The sequence below is a fragment of the Pongo abelii genome, chromosome 4 (assembly GCF_028885655.2).
Source record: "Pongo abelii isolate AG06213 chromosome 4, NHGRI_mPonAbe1-v2.0_pri, whole genome shotgun sequence".
In the NCBI taxonomy this organism is placed as follows: Eukaryota; Metazoa; Chordata; class Mammalia; order Primates; family Hominidae; genus Pongo; species Pongo abelii.
Window position 1 is genome coordinate 152,928,438 of NC_071989.2, and position 17,872 is coordinate 152,946,309.

Consider the following 17,872-nt stretch of genomic DNA (forward strand, 5'->3'; position numbering starts at 1 on the left):
GGTCTAAAGAAGGATTAGAATTTTGGCTCAACAGTTGGTCATGAGTATTTAGATTGCCGTGTTGGGGAATCATGTTCACATGTATGCACATTGTTTATGAATTCCTAAACTTCAGAAGCTGGATTGGTTTAACATTCTCTGCTGACTGGTATACCTCATATATCCTGCTCATTGTCATTTAGATCAACACAATCTGGTGGCTTCTACACTTGTTAATTAATAAATTCTTAAGTGTTAGAAATGGGAGATTTTATGTCATTTATGTTACATAAGTGAGATACGGGCCTAGAACAAATTCACTTTCACTGTAGTTTGTTGAAATCCTTGTTCAAGGACACAAGGACACCTCAAGCAAAGCACTTAGCCTTCCTGTGTCTGAGTCTCCTCAGCTATGAAATGGAAGTATTCATAGCTGTCCAGATACTCTTGTGAAGCTGTATTAAAATAATGAATGTCAACATCCAGTTTGAATAAATGTTTCCAAACTTTCACAGAGAACTGATGGCACAACTCACTTTCTCTTTGTGTTGTAGCTTTTTATTTTTATTATTATTATTTTTTAATGTATCTTATCTTCTCTGTCAGGACACAAAAGACATCAGTTTAAGGTTAGGTGTTCATTTCATTTTTACACCTTTTTTCACAATCCTTTGTATGGTCTTCAATTTTATTTCTTTCTTCAATAGAAATTTGAGTGGTTTCTATGCACCAGGCTCTGTGTAGCTGGAAATCTTGTTCTATGTTTTGTTCCATTTGCTTCCATATTTTTTAGCTGCCTTAGAGTCATACCCAGGGTAGGAAAGTAGGTAATTAATGGGATGAGAGAAGAGTCTTAGATGGCTGGTATTTTTTAAAATAAAATTTTTATTTCAAAGTAGGTTTAGACTTATAGAAAAGTTGCAAAGACAGTACAGGGAGTTCTCATTTACCCCTCAACTTGCTCTTTCCCATATTAATATCTTACATTAACTATACATTTGTTATAATTAATAACCAACACTGTTACATTGCTATTAATGAAATTTTACACATTATTCAGATTTCAAAGCTTTCCCACTAATATTTATAGTTGTTTCTGTTTTTGTTGTTGTTGTTGTTGTTCTAGGTTCACAACCAAGATACCATGTACATTTGGTTGTCATGCCTTCTTAATCTCCTCTGGTCTATGAAAATTTTTCAGTCTTTCCTCATTATTCAGAACTTTCACCATTTAAGGAGTACTGGTCAGATATTTTGTACAATTTCTCTCAACTTGTGTTCATCTAATATGTTTCTCATGATTAGACTAGGGTTATGGATTTCTGAGAAGACCACGAAAGTGTCCTCATTATATCATTTCAGAGTACACGCCATGAACATGTGAACACGACCTATGTTTGGTGACGTTAACCTTGATTAGATGATGAGGGTAATGTTTACCAGATTCTGCACTACAAAGTTGCTTTTTCCCTCTTCCATATGCTATTCTTTGGAAGCAAGTCACTCTGTCCAACCTACACTCAAAGAGGAGAGTGGAGAACTAAACTTCACTTTCTGGTGGAAATACATAAATTATGTGGAATTCTTCTGTAAGGAGATTTGTCTCTTCCCACCTCTATCTATTATCTATCTATTAATTTATTTATATAAGCATAGACTCATGTACATTTATTTTATACTTTGTGTTATAATTCACTACTACATTTGTTATTTATTTTCTTGCTCAATTGTTCTACCTTTGGCCATTGGGAGCTTTTTCAGGTCAGAACTTGCATCCCTTGACAATCCCCTAACCTTTTGATTTTTGAGTACTTCCTTACTTTTAGAAATTGAGACCATCCTGGCTAACATGGTGAAACCCCATCTCTACTAAAAATACAAAAAATTAGCCGGGCGTGGTGGCGGGCACCTGTAGTCCCAGCTACTTGGGAGGCTGAGGCAGGAGAACGGCATGAACCCGGGAGGCAGAGCTTGCAGTGAGCTGAGATCGCGCCACTGCACTCCAGCCTGGGCAACAGAGCGAGACTCCATCTCAAAAAAAAAAAAAAAAGAAAAAGAAAAAGAAATTACTAGATGCTCCAGACTCATCTTGTATTTTTTCCTGGCCAGCCCTAATAATCAGCCATTTCTTCAAGGAGTTCTGCTTCCTTTTACTGAATAATAATATTAGAAACCAGAATCTGGGCACTCATCATGCTTTTTACAACTGAGTTGTCATAGATTCTAGGACTCTCAGAGGCTGATATAGTTTCAATTCAACATTCAGTCCTCTGCACAATAGAAGCTCAATAGCTGACTCTCTTGGAACATGCTTTTGGGTTCATCAGAGTTTCCTCCACTGGAGTCATCCAACTACTTTTACCTTATTGGCAATAGGGACTATTGAAAAAATTTTAAAATGTGGCATAATAATTAAAGCTGTGTTTTATAGAAATTATTTGCATAGCAACTTGGGAAATGAAATGGATGAGAAAAGAGACACAAGATGAAAAGGCCAGATAGGAAATTAATGTGTTAGACTTGGGTTATCTTAAAAAAACCTACGCAAAGGTGATTACTCTAAAAGTTAAAAGGATGGAGGCAGATATAACAAACATCTATTAAAAATCTTGACGGTTTGGGTGTTTTCGGACACTTCCTGCCATGGTTATACATTTTAAGGATTTTTCTGACACCCAATTCTGTTATTACTGCAACATATAATTTGGGACAGCTTCTAACCCCCATCTGACACTCAGGCCATTTATAATGGGGTAGTCATAGAGTGACTCCTGCAGTCTGCAGCTCTTGGGCCTCAAGTCTTAAGACTGGGTTATACACAGCTTCTCCATTGTATTAACACATGATATTTTGCTATTTATCTCCAGGAAGTGTATGAATCCAGGCAGGAGGTATGACTAGATATATGGTAGATGCACCTGACAGCAATAACTTAACCTAAGCATATCCTGAGAATGATCTTGTATGGCAGATGCATCTGAGAGCAATAACGTAACTTAAGCATACCCTGTATGCCAGATACACCTGACAGTAATAACTTAAGAAATGAGGGTTGCCGGCAGGGCGCAGTGGCTCACTCCTGTAATCCCAGCACTTTGGGAGGCCGAGGCGGGCAGATCACGAGGTCAGGAGATCGAGACCATCCTGGCTAACACGGTGAAACCCTGTCTCTACTAAAAATACAAAAAATTAGCCAGGCGTGGTGGCGGGTGCCTGTAGTCCCAGCTACTCGGGAGGCTGAGGCAGGAGAATGGCGTGAACCCAGGAGGCAGCGTTTGTGATGAGCCGAGATCAGGCCACTGCACTCCGGCCTGGGCGATAGTGCGAGGCTCCCTCTCAAAAAAAAAAAAAAAAAAAATAAGTGTTGCCACATTGAGGTTGTTATGGTGCTATGGGAGGGCGGTAAGTAAAAGTGCTATATAAACAGCATGCTTTTTTTTTTTTAATTCGAGGCAGTGCATATTTATTGAATAGTTACTCTGTGGGGAACCTTGTAGGTACTATGCGGGTGACAAAAAGTAGATTGCAATCTAGGATTTAGAAAGACTATTTGTTGCTTTTTAAAAATTTTATGTTATGTGATTTGTTAATTTGAGTTTAAAATAATTATTTGTTTTCTTTTTGTGTATAAAACATATTCACATAAATCACTTGATGTACACTTCTCAGTGTTGATCTTACTTGGTTTCTCAATAGGAATACAAATTGATCACTCCCTCTTTATTAAAATACTCTCTCCTCTTGCCTTCCATTGTGCAAAAAATACTTGGTTTTCCTTTTTGTTCTATATCTCCTTTGACAATTTATTCTTTTTTTTCTCTCCACTAAATGTTGTTTCTCCATGTTCAATCTGAGGTCTTCTTCCCACTTTCTCTAAATGATCTCATTCAATCTTGTGGACTCAATGACCAACTGAAAAAAAAAAGATTAAATGCATTTTGATCTCCAATTTAGACCTTTTTCTACTGAGCTACTTGTAACTCAAGTTGCAAGTAAGAAGTTAGTTAACTTCTTACTTGGCTTCTGTACTTGCATGTCTCAGCAAGGGCACCTCTAATTAAAAATATCACAAAGTAAAGTCACGAGAGCCCATCTTCTCATCCCTTATCTCCTCAAAACAAACAAACAAACAGACAAAAAAGCAAAACTAAAGCAAAGTCACATACACAAACAATAATTCTCCCTTCAAAAAACTCTACAAAATTTAGTCCTCTTCTAATGTAATCTCTCCTGCTTCAGTGAATGGTACCACCATCCTTTAGGTTATGGAATCCAGAAATATGGAAATTACACATAACATTACCTTATTCCTTATCCACCTCTTATCCAGGTCCAACTTTTAATCAAGTACTTTGACATTTATCTCCTATATATCACTTGATATCCTTCTCTTCACTTCCAGGACCATCATACTAATTTAACTCACTATCTTATCCTACCTGTACTAAGACTTTAGCCTCTTAACTATCCTACCGTTTCACACTGGCCCCTTTTCCACAAGCTGTTGCAGTTCTCCTGTCGAGCCCACTGCCACTGGACTACCCTGGTAAGTAAGTACCCACAAATAAACCTCTGTTTCATTCACTGGCTCCAGATCTCCTCTTTGGCCTCTTGAACCTGGTGCCATCCATCCCTACTGAAGGTAAAAAGGATCCAGCATGACATGACACCAAATGCTCTTTTCAAATAGCTGTTGCAGCATTCATTTTCCATTTTCCCATTTTTTTTTTTTGTATTTTCTAAGAGGAGGGTTGGGAAATAGTACTGAAATAAAACATTTGTGGATCTTGTGAGGAGGAGAATGTGCCATTTAAGGACTTTTGGGTCTTAGCCCAAAGCACTGTACATAAAGTTCCTGATGAATATGGAGGGCTTTGAATGCTTATGTCAGGAGTTTGCATTTAATTCCTCGAGACTTCTTTGTTACATCAAATGCAGTGCATGGAGCAGCAACAGCTGCATCAACTAAGAGTTTGCTGTGAAATTAAGAGTTATCAGGTCCCATGTACTGAATAAGAATCTACATTTTAATAAGATCCCCCAAACCATCCATATACACATTAAAGTTTCAGATACAATAATATAGACCAATGGCCCACTAAGTTGGCTACACTTGGGAATCATTTGGGAAGCTTTATAAATTACTGGCATTGGGGTCTATCCCCAGAAATTCTGATTTAATTGATATTGTGTGACATGAGCATTTGGATTTTTAAAACTTCCCGATATTCAGCATATTTTGAGAACTACTCTTCTCAGCCAATGGCTCTTAACTCTGATTGGACATTAGAATCATTTGAGATGTTTAAATTCAACAACAACAAAAAATGTTTGGGTCCTAGTATCCATAAGTCTTAGTTAATTTTGGGTGCTGTTTACTAATTCTTTTTTATAATTTCCCATGTAATTCTAATTTGCTGCAAGCATTGAGAACCTTTACTTTTAGGCCTCTGGAGGATACACCTGGAAGCCATTTTTCCAAAAGTAGAATAGAGACCTGGAAGAAATTAAGTGACTTCTCAAAAAAAAAACTGGAGTCGAGAACTTCTAGATTGCTGCTCTAACTACAAGATACTCTTCAGTTCCCATCTTCAAGAAGAATAGCACAACATTGTGCAAGTTATAAGTATTATCATTCCTCATACAAGGCTTTTATTGCTTGTTCAACTCCACCGGGTATTATGAATTCTGTGACATTTGCAAATTCAAAAAGCACCATATTATCTATACATTTCACATTGCTTGTTGAAAGCTAATATTACTTACTGTATTGTACAACTCTCTCATGTCTGCACATTACATTTTAAGAATCCCCTAACAGATTTCTTCCCTCTACTCCAGAGCACTACCAATGCATCTCTGCAAGCTTGACTTCTCCTCTTGCCTAAAGTGCCTTGGGGACTAAACATTCTTTTCTCAAGTCTTTGCAATCAGCCTGTATTCTCCTTATAAACACTAGTTTCAGCTTTTATTTTTTGAGTTTTATAATACACTCTGATAAATGCTTTCCTCCTAAGGGCTTGTCAGGAGCAAGGGTTATTGATAAACTGTTTCAAAGGGAAGAGAAAAACGTTCTGTCTAATATCTGCCATTGTGGCAGATTACATAACTAATGTTCTAAAGCTAATCGGTACTAAATGGATTTTGTATTTTAAATGCTTGCTGCAGCCATCCAGGTATGAATTACATTTCTTTATCAAAATCCTTATGAGGACCGCCTTGACTTGTAAAATCTAGCACATAAATACAGGACACTGAATGGTGCTAGTTGTGTGTACTTGCATTATTAGGGCATCGTTTATTTTGAAAGCTTATAAATCATCACTACATGTGAAAAGGCCTGCCATAGAAAAATAAAAAGTTTGTCCTTGGTCATCAGCATGTCTACTTGGAGAGGTGCTGCTTTCTTGGTGTCAGACGACTGGGGTTTCAGCTTTTCACTCCTTGTTTGCCTAGAATTCTGGGGACAGGATTCTTTTCAGCAGAGTTTTCTGACGTATGTCAACCAGAGTAATTTTAGGTGGTACATGAATGAATATTTTGATTTTGGCAATTGCAACATTTGTCTCTTTGCATTAAGGCTGCTGACGTATTTTACTTCCTACTTTGCGTGCCTCTCCAGGAGCTCAGAACCAGGAAAAACTAAAATAGAACAGAAGAGGGAGTGAAAAAGAAAGGAGCCAATGGAAGAGTAAAGAGGAGGGATCTAATGTTAAAAGAGAGGTATTGATAGGTGCAGAAAAATGTGTGTGTGCATGTGTGTGTGTATGTGTGTATCTACAAGCTTCTTCTGAATTTTCTTCAATGGGAAGATCCATCTCACCTGACCACAGGAACAGCAGCTAGAGAGCTCTGCTCCCGCTCCAGTGAGATGAGAATTTTACTCCTCTCTTAAGGGCTGAGTGAGATGGAACTTTAGAAAGCTCAGTGAAAAGAATGACAGGCAACAATAAAGAAAGGTTCAGAAATGGCAGTGCAGGCAGTAATACTTGACTACAAGGCTTTTAGAAAAATTAAAGGTCCAAAGCTATGCAGCTCTGCAGGTATGTATGCTAAAACTTTATGATAGAACAGCCGTAGATACATTGGAGAAAGCCCTGAATTAGGAATTAATGACCACAGATACATTCCCCTGCTGCGTGCTAAAGTCACTATGACCGAGGAAGATCTCTCCTCTTCTGAGCCTCAATTTCCTCTTCTGTAAAATGTAACAGTGAGATTTAAAAAATGTTTCATTGTTATTTTGTAAAATAATAAATCCAGTATGATTGTTTGTTGTTATTATTGTATTTTTTAAGTTGAATTTATGCTATGAACTTCTATTCATGGCAAATGAAATAATTAATTTTCCACTTGTAATCATGATACAACGTTTTGCTTCTAGGTAAGTCTAGGTTAAAAAAAATTTACTTGAAGTAAACATAAGTTAATACTTAGAGTAAGAATGGATGCTTTCATAAAGTTTATTCCGTGTTAGACACTGTTCTAAGGGCTTTACATACATTAACTCATTTGATCCCTACAATTTGCAGAAAACATTATATTCTTTCTTCCCAGATAAAGAGACTGAGACATAAGAGGTTAAGTATCTTGCACAATTCATGAGTAGAGGAAATCAGAGACTGAATCCGGATTATCTGGCTCCATAGTCAATGTGCTATACAGTTAACCAGTCTACATACTACAGCATAATTATCAATACGGGAAGGGAAAATATGGCAAAAATAGGAAGGATGCCACTCAAAAGACACTGCCCTAAGTTTTTTTTGTAATTACAGATTTGTGTCTTACTTAAATCTTTGCCTGGAATAAAAGGTGGCTGCTCAAAAAATGATATCATAGGTGAACAAATGAATGAATTTGTTTTCTATATCACAACCAGTGGTATCTCTCTAAAGCTCAAATTATATCATTTAACTCTTCTGCTTAAACTCCTTTAGTGGCTTCCTGTGAAGGTCGTCAGATTAAGAAAATACAAACACAGAATACCCAGTTATTTGGATTTCAAATAAACAATTATTTTTTAATAGTATGTTTTTAGTAATAATTAAGACATATTTATACTAAAAAAGTTATTTGTTGTTTATTTGAAATTCACATTTAGCTGGGCCTTCTACATTTTATCTGGCAAGCTTGCTCTCAATTGCCCTCAGAATAATGTCCAAATTATTTAATTGCTTTGGAGTTTGTGATGTGCTTGTAGCTTATTTCTTCAACCTCTTGAGGTTTTTACACCATTCCCCACTTAGACTTTATGTTCTAGACATGCCTGAATATTTGCAGTTCCCTGAATGAATATTTTTCTCTGAACTTCCGGCCTTTTCACAGGATATTCTCTTATTCTTACCATTTTTTACCTAACTTTTTTGTCAGATCAGATAAGAAGTCGCTCCTCCAAAATGTAGGTTAGGAGCAACCATGCCTTGCTCTTCTCCAAGCAGAGTTCCCATTACACTGTCTAGTAATTGTCAGATAAACAATTGTAATTGTTTGTCTCTCTCTAGACTTCAGGCTTTTTGAAGGTGGGATATCCATCTTGCTTAGTGTTGCATCCTTTTGTCTGCCTGGCACATAATAGCATCTGAAGCAATATTTGGTGAATAAAGTGATCTCGAAAGTGTAATTATGGAGAAAGTTAGAGTCTCCTTGCCCACTTTGTTTATTCAGAAAACAAGGAGCCAACCAAGTGTTCGTAATAAAGTGACTATTGGTGCATATGTGTATTCTGCATATTTTGCCCATGTCAGATCCATTTTTTACATGAATATATTTAACATGATTACAAAGTTTTAAAATTTTGTTTTTCAGGTAAGGTATACATGATTGGCTCCTTTCAGCAGCAGTGTCTGTGTGGTTCAAATCAATGGTATAAAAATTATAGCTTTAATCATTCTGATAAATCATTGTAACTTTAGAGCTTATTTATCAATTTCTACAGAATTTAATATCAAGATGTATTTACCCATCTGATTTTGTGTTTGCTTATTGGCAACCTTTATATAGTCTGAATATATAAGACGATGATGAACACCACATAAAATCCATACTGTAGAGTACTAGTGCTGAACAACTCAAGGCCTCTCAGGGATGTTCTTAGCAAATCTTATCCTAGAACTCAGACTGATCAGTAAGCAATCATTAATGTAGCCATTTTTCATGGAGGACTACTGTACAGTCATTTGTGATTGTGCTATGCTAATGTGGATCTGGCACCTTCATCATGCAGTTCACTGAATACGAACTTGCCAAATTGTTCTTTTCTATCAAGGTCAAATTTCACCCAAATCAACACGAACTTTTTCCACAAATTTAGAAAATGGCAACTGGGCAGCCCATGCTACTTGACTGTGTAGGCAGGGCTCAGACACCAGGCCAAATAGAGAATGAGCTAAAACAGGTCCAGCGGGGGAAACAGCTTTCCATGAGACAAACCCCACCAGTGTGCCACGTTAATTTACCATTGCCATGGCAACATCTGGAAGTTGCTACCTTTATCCATAATAATGGCCAAACAACTTGAAGTTGCCACTCTTTTCCTAGGAATTTCTGCATATAATTTAAAGTAGGTATAAATATGCATGCAGACTTGCCTTTGAGCTGCCACTCAGGGCACATTGCCTATGGGGTAGTCCTGCTCTACAAGGAGCAGTACCTCTGCTAGCTGCTATACACTGCTGCTTCAATAAAAGTTCACCCTTGAATTCTTCACTGGGCAAAGCCGAGAACCCCTGGGCAGAGCCAAAAACCCTCCCAGGCTAAGCCTCAATTTTGGGTCTTGCTTGTCCTGCATCACTACCAGTTCCTTTCTGGATAATAAAGCTGGCTTCAACTAGAGAGTGTAAAATTTTGAGTCAAAGATCACTCTGAAGACTTTCTGCTTTTGTTAGTCTTTGAGCCTCCTCCACCTTCTTTGTAAAATGGAACTAATAATATGAATTTTTGGAAAAGTGTTGTTTTAGGTTTCTAACCTTTTAAAAATATTTTAAGCTCAGCCAATTTCATCAGAAAATGTTGTTTGTCTGCCTGTGTTTTTTGTCTGCCTACTGCCTGCCCACTTCTCTGCCTCTCTTTTATGTGCTTGGAAGTACACACACACGCACACACACCCCTGAGAAATTTGAATGGAAACACCTCTGGTACCCACGGAACAAGTTCTGGCTCAAACCATCCATAGGTTAGCTGAATATTAGGGAAGCCAACCTCCTCTGTACTGGTTTGACATTACTCCACTTTAGGATGTCTAAATATTAGCAAGTCTAGTGAGCAGATCACCTTATTTTTTAACTGTTATTCCAAGTGATATCAAATGAACTTGATGAGTGTCTTGATAAACAGCTGATGGGAAGGTAACCACTATCTTTCTACATCTTCATATGTCTCAACAATAAGGTTCTAATACTTAAAGAGTGCTATGCACGTCTATTTCTTGCAGCCTTAAAAAACCTGCTGAAAATACAAGTGTCTAAAATTTTATTGCCAGAACCGACAACTGGGAAAAAATATATGATTAATAATATTTATAGTAGTTTGTTTCTAATAATGAAAAGTTTGAAATAACAGAAACATCAAAAACTGGTGGAAATTAGTGGCTATGCTTTACAAATTTTATCATTGAGCAGGGCCATCAGAATCTTGCTCTAATAAAGCTATATGCTGGGAAGCCCCTGGCTTCACCTGGCTATACTGAGGACTGAGTGGATTAACAGCTTGAGATGTACCTGAAGTCCATTCATGGCATGCTTACTGGAAAGTTCTAAACTAAAGCATTTGCTTACAATGGGGTATTTTAGTTGGCAAAAATGGTCATATAAATCTAAATGAAAAGATTTGTACAGCAGATTGCATAGGAAAAAAGGTTACAGTTAAGTATATATAGTTTACACAATTTACGCATATGTGCATGCCTGAAGAGCTGTCTGGAGAGAGTCAGCAATATCATATTATGAAGTGATAGGATTCTGGGTTCTAATTTAAATATATATATATATATATATGTGTGTGTGTGTTATATAAAAATTTTTACCAGTGTTTGCTGCATCTACTGTGAGAATGAAGACCATTTTTGGCAGACTGTTGATATTTCAGAAAATGTCAACATCACTCTGAAGGGATGCATAGTTTTTGTGAAGGGCCTCAGAGGAAACCTGCAGAGAGACTTCAGTCACATCAGTGTAGAACTTAGTCTCTTTGGAAAGGAAAAGAAGAGGCTCAAGGTTGACAAAAGGGGCGAAATAGAAAGAAAGTGGTTACCGTTTGCGCTATTCGTGGTAATGTACAGAACATGATCAAAGATGTTACACTGGACTTCCATTACAATATGAGGTCTGTGTATGCTCACTTCCCCATCAATGTCATTATCCCTGAGAATAGGTCTCTTTTTGAAATCAGACATTTCTTGGATAAGGCCAGGTGAGGCGGCTCATGCCTGTAATACCAGCACTTTGGGAGGCCAAGGCAGGAGGATCTCCTGAGGTCAGGAATTTGAGACCAGCCTGGCCAACATGGTGAAACCCCATCTCTACTAAAACTACAAAAAAATTAGCCAGGCATGCTGACGGGCGTCTGTAATCCCAGCTACTTGAATGGCTGAGGCAGGAGAATCACTTGAACCCAGGAGGCTGAGGTTGCAGTGAGCTGAGATCACGCCATTACACTCCAGCCTGGGCAACAAGAGTAAAACTCCATCTCAAAAAAAAAAAAAAAATATATATATATATATATATATAAAATTTCCACAGGGTTCAGATGAGGACAGGTGTTTCTTGTTCAGTATCTCAAGCCCAGAAAGATGACTTAATCCTGGAAGGAAATGACATTGAACTTGTTTCAAATTCAACTGCTTTGATTTAGCAAGCCACAACAGGTAAAAACAAGAGTATCAGAAAAATTTTGGATGGTATCTATGTCTCTGAAAAAGGGACAGTTCAGCAAGCTGAGTAAGATGTAACAGTTGTCTGGTTACATAAACAAGATGCCAGATGGTTCCAGAGAACTAACTGTGATATTTAAATGATGCAATAAAAGACCTGTTGATTTGGAAAATAATTACCATTATCAAGTATACTTTTCCCCAAATAATAATCCTATATAACGGGAGAGGGTTCTCACCTACTGTTGTGGTCTTGAGTCTATCCTCCTCCACTCTATTTACTTCCCATCAGGTGATAGCCTTGCATTTTGGAAGATCAACTTCACTTTTCTAGGGATGTGTCATGATTAGTTCAAGTGAACTTTGTGAATTCCATTTATTTTATTAGTGTTTGATACAAGCAACTCTGTCTAAGGTAATAAGAACATGTCAATTTTCAGTTCACAAGGACTGGCCCAAGTTTGAGGATCTGACTCAGTTTGAAACAATGAGGTGGAATTAAAGTTTATTAATGGTTTCTGGAAAAGTTTCCTTGCTTTTAAAATAGAGACTCAAGGAATATATTATCTCTTTTTTCTCTGGATTTTTTTTTTCAGTTGCTGATGTGCCACTTTGCCTGAGCATTGGATCTAACTAAGAGAATTAAAAAGAAATAGAGTCAGAGTCCCAAATTAAGTACGCCAGTCTTATTTTACTGTGACCTGAACAAATACTTTTCCCTATAGCTTAATGCTGTTTGATTTCATTGCTGTTGAAAGCATTTTAATAGGTTCATCCACTTGATTGGTGGCAAGAATAGAGTTATGCCACCTCCAGGCAGCATGTCAAAGATATCTTATAAGGTATGGTGATGTATATAATGTTTAACATATATATGTTAAAGAAACAAAAAAAATTTCACAAATTGTTCGTCTCAGCGTTGTGGAAATGGGCAAGCCATATCTATAATTTTAAAATTTCTAGTTGCCACATTTTAAAAAGTAAATATAAACAGGTAAAATTAACTTAAATAATATATTTTATTTAACCATCACAGATGAAAATCTTTTACACATTTAATCAATACAAAATATTAATGACATTGTATTTTGGGGAGCAGTAAGCATTTGATGTCCGTTGTACATTTTATACTTGGGGCACATCTCCATTTGGGTAGCTGCCGTTTGAGTGCTCGGAAGTCACACGTGGCTAGCATTATTAAACACCATAGGTCGATTTCCATGCTAGTATTTTCTACATGCCAGAAACATCAGCAAGATTGGGAGCTTGTTAGAAATACAATCTTAGACCCCACCCCAGACTTAGTGAATCAGAATCTGCATTTTAACAAGATTATCAGGCGATTTATTTTTATATTAAAGTTTGAGTAATTATTGTTATTTCTGTTTTCACTATTATGTTGGTATTAGCAGAAATGAACCACTTGTAGCACATTTTATGACTGAGCTATGGCAAACTGGGAGTACAGTCAAGGTATGTTGCAGACAAATACCTGAATGCAGACCTGATCAGGGCTGGCATAGATTCTTCAGACTGCCTAGGCCTTATGCTAGTTCTGAAATGAATGGTGTAAGCCTAATAGTAACAGAAAAGATTGGTTGTAAGCCCCGTGTGAATGGCACAGCTGTAATGTGTTGATGCATTCCTAATCAACAGATTTATTTTTACAGCCTTGTTTTGCATGAGAAATATCTGATATGGGATTGTTGGTAAAATATTTACAGTTCTTCAAGTTTTCTTTTGGAGAGATGGGCTTGAAATTGAATGGAACAATGTGAGGTTGTCATTAGGCCCTTATCATGTGCCAGGTTTCTGTGCATTTGTTTTGATTTGATTTCTATCTGCTTTGCATTCTTCTTCATGATAAATGGTACCAAATCATTCATTAATAATTCCCCATTCAGTGGAAGGGAGAGACCAAAAGATTTTCAGAGAGAACATAACTGGTCTTGAATTCCACAGTGGGCATAAACCTTGGTGCATTTGTCTCCTCTATAGTTATTTTTTCTATTCATCTGAAACCTCATCCGAACAGATAATAAACCACTTCATGAACAGATGCGCCACTTATTTATCTATTTCTGTAATGATAATGAAGAAAATTTAATCTGGAGTGTCTGTAGAAGATGAACTAAAGCCAGATTGGTATGAATAATAAAGGCTCTGTTGGAATGTTGGGCCCCACATGAAAAGCCAATCATTAAGTACTGGACAATGCTGTCTTTGATATAGTCTAATAGTGTATAGAAACAACCACCTCTTGGGTACTGGACTCCACATGCAGCTACTGTTTCTACAGATGCAAACATTCTAAATTGTTTAGAGCATAAGGGAGCATAAAGGATAATTTTTTTTTTTTTTTTTTTTTTTTTTTTTTTTGCAGCTGGAAGCAACATCTGGTGTTGCAAAATGCTGCAAATATGTTGGAGGGATTGCTTTATTCAGACAAATTTAGAATGAACTAAAAAACATGTGTAGCTTAACATTTTTGTTGAAAAGAAACAACAAATTGAGGCCAATTTCCTTCAAAAAACTATGCAAAATTATCTTTTGGGGAATAATTATTTGCTTGAAATCTGCTGCACACTTGACCTTAGTTTTATACATGATGTATAGTTGTTCTTGGCATACAAAAACATGTGGTCTCTGTAGCTGAGAGGCAGTAGCATGTTCAATAAACTCCAAAAGAGATTTGTCACAAGGATTGTTTAATTTTCTCATTTCTATAATTCAGTGCAATAAAACAGCAATAACAATAACAATACCGATATAAACTCTGAGAATTTAAGTTTGTCCCATATCCTCAATGTGTTCCCCATTTTCAACACAATCACTTTTTCTTTTGGTGCTTTTGTGTCTTTGTTTTGGAAACGTGGATAAGAATAACAATTTACTTTGTGAATCTATTGACTTACTCTCTATTTTTAATTTATAAGTTGTATTATAAGGAACTTCAATATACCATTTTAATAATGAAAAAACCATTCAGACAGAAAATTAATAAAAAATATCGGATTTGTATATCGCTTATCAATAAAATAGACCTAAAAGACATCTACAGAGCATCTTCCCCCAAGAGAACAGAATACATGTTCTTCCCAAGCATTCAGTGAACATTCTCCAGGATAGATCACATGTTAGGCCAGAATACAAGTCTTAGAAAATTTAACAAAATGGAAATCATATAAAGTACCTTTTCCAACTACAATGGCATGTAATTGGAAATCAGTAACAGGAGGAATCTTGGAAAATTCACAAATATAAGGAAATTAAACAATATGCTTTTGAACATTCAATAGATAAATGAAGAAATTGAAAAGCAAAATTTAAAAATTTATTGAGACAAAAAATTGGGAACACAATATACCACAACTTATGAGATGCAGCAAAAGCAGTTTTAAGAGGAAAGTTTATAGCAATAACATCTACACCAAAAAACAAAGTGATCACAAACACATACAACTGAACATCACTCAAGGAACTCAGGGAAAGGAAAAAAGAATGAACTATGTCCAATATTAATAATAGAAGGAAAGAAATAACAAAGATCAGAGCAGAAGTAAATTATAAAATAGAGACTAGAAAAACAATACCAAAGATTAATGAAACAAAGTTAGCTTTTTTAAAGATAAATGAAATTGATAAACCTTTAGCTAGACTAAGGAATAAAAGAGAAGACTCAAAGAAATAAAATCAGAAATGAAAGAAGAAGACATTACAACTGACAGCTCAGAAATACAAAGGATCATGAGAGGCTACTACGAACAGTTATATTTCAACAAACTGGATAATCTAGAAGAAATGGATAAATTCCTAGACACATATGACCTACTAAGGTGGAATCATGAAGAAAGAGAAAATCTGAACAGACTAATAGTGAGCAAGGAGATTGAAAATGTCTTCTATCAAAGAAAAGCCCAGGACCTGATGGCTTCACTGGTGAATTCTACCAAACATTTAAAGAATATCTAATACCAATACTCCATACACTTTTGCAAAGAATCAAAGAGGAGGAAATACTTCCAAACTCTTTTTATGAGGCTAGCATTACTCTGATTCCAAAGCCAGATAAGAAAATCACAAGAAAAGAAATCTACAGGCCAATATTCTTGGTAAACAGATGCAAAAATCCTCAACAAAATACTAGAAAACCCAATTCAATAACACATTAAAAAGATATTCATCATGATCAAGTGAGATTTTTTTTCTGCAATGCAAGAATGGATCAACATTTGTAAATCAATAAATACAATACGCCACATTAACAGAAAGACAAAAATCATATGATCATCTCATTAGATGCAGAAAAAGCAGTTGACAAAATTAAACACCTTTTCATGATGAATACATTTAACAAATTAGGTATATAAGGGATATAATTCAACACAATAAAGGCCATGTATAATAAGCCCAAAGCTAACATGATATTAATACTTAATGATGGCAAATTGGAATTGTCTCCTCTAAGATTCAGAATAAGACAGGAGTACCCACTCTCATCACTACTATTCAACACAGTTGGAAGACCTTGCCAGAAAAATGAGGGAAGAGAAAAAAAAATAAAAGGTATCTAAATAAGAATAGAAGTAAAAATGTCATTGTTTGCTGATAACATGAACTTACATATAGAAAACCCTAAATATTTCAGAAAAAAACTTAGAACTGATAAACAAATTCAATAAAGCTGCAGGTAAAAAATCAACATGCAAAAACTAGTAGCATTTCTTTACACTCACAACAAACTTCCTGAGAAAGAATCAAGACAGCAGTCCTACTTATGATAGCTACAAGTAATATTCAGGAATAAATTTAACTTAAGGAAGTGACCAACACCTATACATAGAAAATGATAAAACCTTAATGAAAGAAATTAAAAAGACACAAATAAATGGAAAAATATCCAGTGTTCATGGCATGAAAGAATTAATAAAGTTAAAATATCTATACTATCTAGCATGATCTATAGATTCAATGAAACACCCACCAAAATTCCAGTGTCATTTTTCATATGGAAAAAAATTCCTTAAATTGATTCAAAACCACAAAACAACTCCAAGCCCCCCAAATAGCCAAGGTAATCATGAGCAAAAACAACAATAAAATTTAAAAAAACCAACAAAACAAAACAATAAAACAAATCTGAAGTTATCATACCATCCGATTTCAAACTATACTATGAAGTGGTAATAACCCAAACAGTATGGTATTGTCATAAAAATTAACACATTGACCAATGGTACAGAATAGAGCACCCAGAAATAAACCCACACATCTATGGTCAATTGATTTTTGACAAAGGTCACAAGAATATACAACGGCAAAAGGACAATATCTTCAATAAGTGGTGTTGGGAAAACAGAATATTCATAAACAGAAGAATAAAATTAGACCCTTATCTCACTCCATATGCATGAAAGATGCAAAATGGTTAAGTGATTTAAACATAAGTTCTGAAAGTGTAGAACAACTAGAAGAAAACATGGAGTAAAACCACACAATATTGGTCTGGGCAATGCTTTTTAAATTTGACCCCTTAAGTGCAGGCAACAAAAGCAAAAATTGACAAATGAATTACATCAAAGCAAAAAAGCTTCTGCACAACAAAGAAAAACACAGAATGAAGAGAGAACCTACAGACTGGGAGAAAATATTTGCAAGCTGTACATCTCATAAGAAATTAATGTCCAAAATACGTAAGGAATAATAAAACCTTAATGAAAGAAATTAAAGAGACACAAATAAATGGAAAAATATCCAGTGTTCATGGCATGAAAGAATTAATAAAGTTAAAATATCCATACTACCTAGCATGATCTATAGATTCAATGAAACACCTACCAAAATTCCAAAGTTTTATATTCAAACAACTATATAGACAGAAAACAAATGATCTGATTAAGAAAGGGGCAAAGGACCTAAATAGACATTTTCAAAAGGAAGCATATGAATGGCTAATAGATACAAGAAAACATGCTCAACATCACTAATTATTAGGGAGATACAAATTAAAACCACCATGAGATA

At 35.8% G+C, this 17,872-nt stretch overlaps 1 pseudogene; it reads left to right on the forward strand.

Moving 5' to 3' along the window:
- The window catches only part of LOC112133448 (large ribosomal subunit protein uL6-like), a 34,597-nt pseudogene extending 22,678 nt beyond the window's left edge, over window positions 1-11,919 (forward strand).
- Window positions 11,920-17,872: the final 5,953 nt, after the last annotated feature.